The sequence below is a fragment of the Loxodonta africana genome, chromosome 10 (assembly GCF_030014295.1).
Source record: "Loxodonta africana isolate mLoxAfr1 chromosome 10, mLoxAfr1.hap2, whole genome shotgun sequence".
NCBI lineage: Eukaryota > Metazoa > Chordata > Mammalia > Proboscidea > Elephantidae > Loxodonta > Loxodonta africana.
This window is the reverse complement of record NC_087351.1, coordinates 25,008,636-25,015,007: the sequence shown is the minus strand read 5'-3', so window position 1 is coordinate 25,015,007 and position 6,372 is coordinate 25,008,636. Positions and strand designations below refer to the sequence as shown.

The following is a 6,372-nucleotide window of genomic DNA, read 5'->3' as shown; positions in this document are numbered from 1 at the left end:
ACTGTTTCCATCGATAAAACCAGTTGCATTATTTTTAACACTGAATTGATTTGCTTTCAAAAGCCAGAGGATTATAGATTATGACAGTTTAGGAGGGAGAATTCTGCCCCTCTCCCTTTTTTTAAAGAGAAGAAGAGTGCTGGGGAGGGTGTGTGATTTGCCAAAAATTTGTAAATCTGTGGCAAATAGAATGGAGATTGCCTAAATCCAGGCTAATGCTCCCTCTATAGCACATTTATATATTTATTGTAGTTATTTTAAAGCTTATAATTTAGAGTGGCCTCTATTCAAAACAGGACAATATTAAAATAAAATAACTAATGAAAATAAGAATCACCTGCTGTGCACCTAGGTAAGGAAAAGCGTACCCCATGTATGATGCCTAGTTTGAGAATCTTATCACTACTGTGGTAAAACACATTGTATTATTACAGGACAAAATATTTCATTTAATTATATGATGATCATATACAACAAAACCCTGAGAAGGACAAAATATTGTATCTGCACTGTAAATCTAGGGAGAGTGAAATAAAGGAAGAAAAAAGTCTAAGGATTTTCTAACCAGGATTTTGACAAAATGACTCAATTTCCTGACACTTCAGGGACTTTACAGATATACCAATGACTATTACTGAGGCTACTTCCTAAAACATATTTTGTAATGTGTTTGATTACTGTTCCTGACTAAAACTTTTTCCTAATCAAAAAGGCAGGGCTTACATTAAAAAAAAAAAAAAAAGATTACTGAAATTTCTGAGCTCCACCTTGAGATCAATGCTGTAACTCCTTGACGATCTCCATTCATATTTCAGGAGATGAAGTTGGAAGGCAGCACTGTCTTAGGATATGCAGCTGAGCGCAGGCCAGAACATCAATGTTCATGTGACCGTTAGTGAGACGTGATTGGTTTTAACATCTAGAGGTCTTTGCAAGTTATTGTGAATATCAATGTATTTCCTAGTTTACTGTTATTACCAACAGAAGCAATACAGCAACAATTACACTAAATTCTATGCAACATTTGAAATTGGTAAATTTGTTTTCAGTGCTTCCTGGCTTCTTTCTTTTTATTTACTCTTTCAGATTTTTGACAGCTCAAAGTGCTCCTCAAGGCACCTAAGGGATTGCATTAGAATACTGCAACCAGACCTGTCTCGCTTCTTTGAAGACTACCGCATCCTGGCCACGGACCCCCGTGCCTGTTTCATTCTTCTTTACCAATAAACCTTTTTATGACGCATCTCCTCAGGGTCAGGTCAGTGTTTTTCCAGCAACCCATATTTGACAATTAAATCTTTTCCAAACCTGAATAACTATAGATTGAAAGATGTGTCCACACTCTTCTTTTTATCTTAGGCAAGTGAAAGGTTTTTGTTAATATCTTCCTGAGAACCATGCACTAACACTAGAGGAAAGGAGGGGGAAATGGAAGTGGATGGAGCAGGTAATGAAAGCAAGTGTCTAAAGAATCTAACTTTAAACTGGTAGGGTTTGATGGCATCTGTAATTTATACTTATATCTACTTCACTTTATCCGCCAGTCATCATTATCCAGAGATAGAAGGTTTGGGGAAAAGGCTGACTTTACAGGGATTCAGAATAGAAGGGACCTGAGAGTCACCAGGAAACTCTGGTGGCCTAGTGGTTAAGAGCTATAGCTGCTAACCAAGAGATTGGCAGTTTGAATCCACCTGGCCCTCCGTGGAAACCCTATGGGGCAGTTATACTCTGTCCTATAGGGTGGCTATGAGTCGAAATTGACTTGACAGCAGTGGGTTTGGTTTGGTTTTTGAGACTCATCAAGTAAAACCTTCTATGCATGTCTTAATTCACCTTAAAGATTATAAAAAAACAAAAAGTTGGCTTTACTTTAGCACATCTGGAAATGAGAACTCATTCTTGTATAAGTTACATCACACCATCTTTGAGTAGCTGTATTTATTAGAAATAAGTACTTATTCTGATCTGAAATAATACATCATTGAGGGTGCTTATATATGTGTAGTCATTACAACTGTTTACAGAGCTCTCATCTACATAATCTCTTAAGATACATTTTCAACGTTTCCTTCAGAGTAATATTATTCTCTGATCCCTAAAAGGCTAAATAAATGAGCTGCTCAAAATCATACAGCTGCCCAATGATGTACCTGTGATTTTAATTTAGAATATTTTATTCCAATAGTTTCATGTTTTCACTATAGAGATTTTAATGGGCTTAAAAATAGTTATTTTAGTAAAAGCTAAAGCTATTCTTGTTTCATCTAATAAGGAATGTGCTCTTCTCTAAATGAACAAGAGGTTATGATATTAGTAAATGGTCATCCAGGGAGAGAGTTACAGAGCTAACTGCTCTATTACCGGTGCCTGGTACAGTGCTCTGAGCAAAGCAGGCATTTAACTTCTTCTGAAAAGGATGAGCTAAAAAAAGAGTAGATTTATGTTGAAAAGAAAAGTGCTTGGGTTGCTTGACAACTTAATCTTACATTCTGAAAAAATGCAGGTCTTGATTTAAGAAATTCGTTCAAAGTCACCAAGTTAGTCAGTGGCAGAAGAGGGAGTTAACATATCTATCTCTTTATCCTTCACAAAGTATTTTCGTTTGAAACAAAGGTAGGAGCTAAGTTTTCCTCTTGTATACCCATAACCATTTATCCTATTATATCCATAGCTCTTTAGCATAAGAGGGGGGAGAAAAAAATTCAAAGATGGAAATAAACATTTATTAAGTAAATCTCACTTCTTTGGGATATGAAACAAGTAATTATCCTTCCATGAATGCTGAGTCGTAGAAGGTGACATTTTCTGAAGTCAATATCAAAAACTGCCTTGTTCGCAGTGAGAATAGAGCTTCAAATGTTATAGCAGAAGGTCTTTAGAACCCATGAAAGGAAGAGGAAAAGATGATCCCTTCTTTCCACACCACCCCTAAAAGCCAATTAACTACCAACTATATTAAAAAAAGAACATTAACACTCCAAAGCCCCTCCCATGTCCTCAAGCTCCTTTACTGTTGGTTAACTGAACTATCTTTCCTGTTCAGGTAGCTGAAGATAAAAAAAGAAGATAAAGACCCTTCCAAAGCCAATGAATGAGACTAATCATTCTCAGGTGACCGAATTTGTGCTGCTGGGACTCTCTACTTCTCAGGAACTCCAGCCTTTCTTGTTTGTCCTATTTTCTGTACTCTACTAGCTATCCTACTGGGCAACTTTCTCATCATCCTCACTGTGACCTCAGATGCTCGCCATCATACCCTCATGTACTTTCTCCTTGCAAACCTCTCTTTTATAGATGTATGTGTAGCCTCTTTTGCTACACCAAAAATGATTGCAGACTTACTGGTAGGGCGGAAGACTATTTCTTTTCAAGCCTGTATGGCCCAGATTTTCTTCGTCCATCTCTTTGCTGGTGGTGAAATGGTGCTCCTTGTGTCTATGGCCTATGATCGTTACGTTGCTATATGCAAACCTCTCCACTACATGACAATCATGAGCCGCCATGTGTGTATTATTCTTGTCCTCATTCCATGGTGTGTTGGCTTCATCCATACTGTTAGCCAGTTGGCATTTACTGTTAACTTACCTTTCTGTGGTCCTAATGAGGTAGATAGTTTCTTCTGTGACCTCCCTCTAGTGACCAAGCTAGCCTGCATTGACATTTATGTTGTCAGTCTACTAATTGTGGCAGACAGTGGCTTTCTTTCTATGAGTTCCTTCCTCCTCTTGGTGGTCTCCTACACGGTGATACTGATCACAGTGAGAAATCGCTCCTCTGCTAGCATGGCAAAGGCCCGCTCCACACTGACTGCCCACATCACTGTGGTCACATTGTTCTTTGGACCATGTATTTTCATCTATGTATGGCCTTTCAGTGGTTATTCAGTAGACAAAGTTCTTGCTGTGTTCTACACCATCATTACTCCCATCTTAAACCCAGTTATCTACACTCTAAGAAACAAAGAGATGAAGACTGCTATGTCAAAACTGAAAAACCGGTGTCTGCAGCCTGGCCAGGCATCAACAGTCATAAGAAATGCTTTTGTCCTGGAAACAAAATAAGCCCACAAGACCATTGTCACTTTAGTCTTGTCTCTAGACTGTTACAAATGTAATTGCTGGGATGTTAAAGCAAATCATTTTGACCAGTGGAAAGGACTGATTGAGTAACTGGGATTAAAGGATGATTTGCTATGATAATATAAAAGTAATAGAATGAATGTTAGCCATTTTAATATTCTTCCCTGCACTTTTTTTTCCTCTCTTTTTATTTCTGTTTGCACTTTTTTATTGTTTATTCAAATCATACCTAAGACGCGGGTTTATTGGCTGTGAACCAATGGGAAATGACATTTACTCACAAATAAACTGTGCCCTTCCTTCTCAAAAAAGTACTGTTCAGACCCCACTTTTGAATGATAACAGGTATATTTCTTTATACCATAGATATAATAGATATACTTACATAAGTAACTTACGATATATACCAGATGATGTATTATGTACAATATATGAAATACCTAGTTAAGAAGAGATTTAATACTGTACTACATAACAGCTTAAAGACAATTCTATAAATGATGATAATGGCATCAGTGAATGTGTAAAAGGTCACATCTATCTAGCAGAAGACATTTACATCAACACTTTTCACAAACCTTTGTTCAAAGTGGCTGCTTAATAAGTATTAATCAAGGGTAACAATTTATTGAATAAATTTACCAATGTATTTTGTATTTGGTTATGTTATTGTCTGCTTAATAATAATAAAACTTGGGTTACTTCAGAGATGAGTTATAATTTTCTACCGCAGTCTTCATGATGATGAAAGCCTGAATCCTGGTATAAAATATTCCCTCTCCCCCTAGGTCTTCATGATCCCTATCTTTTCAACAGAATAATTTTACATATTAATACTGATATAAATCATTGCTTTTGTATTTTTGCCTTTTTATTTAGTCAATATTCTATTTTTAAATTGCCTAGAGCAGGCTCAGAAGGCAACAGAATCCTATTGGGAGATCAATGGGATTCTCATGAAGTCACCCCTCCAAGGTTTCTTGTAAGACTAAGGTTTTTTAGGATTCCCCACTGCAGATTATTTTAGGCTTTCTCTCTTTTATTATATTAAAGGCATCTCTTAGATTTTTCTACTATGTTCTAGTTTTACAATCTGGTATAATGTTAACTGACTCTTCTAGACCCCATTCTTTAGAGTCTCAGAAAACAAGTCTATAATTCCCACTACCAAAGCGGAAAAAAATATGTTCATCTTTGAACCTTATGATACCAAGTTATTCAGGACATTAAAAAAATGAATTAAGTATCTAAGTATTTTATTTACTCAGACTTTTTTTATAGTAATACAGGTCTCCCAGAATTCTACATTATCTTTGCATACTTTTCTAATTGGATGTGTAAAATAAATGATATACCATTGTGAAACTAGTGGCAATCACAATTTAACTCTGTGAAACAAGCAATGTAATAAGGATTTTATATATATCATCTTTTTTAGTTTTAAAATATCTATGAGGTATTTATCTGCTGATTTTATACATGATATAAGTAAGGTTGATATTAAGATGGGCTAAGGAAATTGAGCAAGCTTGTGCAGTTAGAAAGGAGCCCTGGTAGTACAACAGTCAAGTGTTTGGCTGCTAACCCAAAAGTCAATGGTTTGAACCAACCCAGCAGCTCTGAGAGAGAAAGATCTGGCAATCTGCTGCTATAAAGATTACAGTCTACAAAACTCTATGGGGAAGTTTGGCTCTGTCACAGGGATAGATACAAGTCAAAATCAACTCCATCGCACCTCACAACATCACAATACTGTTAGAAAGTGGCAGAGTGAATTTTATATCTAGGTTTTTGTTGTGTTTTGTTTCGTTTTGTTTTTGTCTCCTGTGCTTTGTTTTTTTTGGGTTCTTGTAGGTCCAGAAGAGCCCAGTTTAGAATGTACTACTGCCTCGTGTGGAATAGGTATGTGACCTTTGCAGAAAACTGGATTCTCTGCTTACCTTTCTCACACATAGTCTCCTACTCATAGTATTAAAAAGTCTTCACAGCAAGAAGATTAGGATTTAGACTCAGGTTATACAAGTTTCTTGCAAAGTTAATCATAACAGCAAGAATGCCAGTCGACTGGTACAAAGTATTATTGTACATTCAAATCGTAAAGAAACTAAGAAAATAGAAACCTTTATAATGCACATAGGTGAAAGATAACCCAGATATTAAGAACCCACAAAAGACAGGAGAAAAATGTCCACACTGTTGTGAACATTATTAAATATATATTAATATTATATATAATTCTATAAAATATAATTCTATAAAATATAATATTAGTTATGTTAAATAATGTAAA

At 35.9% G+C, this 6,372-nt stretch overlaps 1 pseudogene; it reads left to right on the top strand.

Annotated features, from left to right (window-relative positions):
- The first annotated feature begins 723 nt into the window (after positions 1–723).
- LOC100654485 (olfactory receptor 4K15-like) lies at positions 724–4,596 on the top strand (annotated as a pseudogene).
- Positions 4,597–6,372: the final 1,776 nt, after the last annotated feature.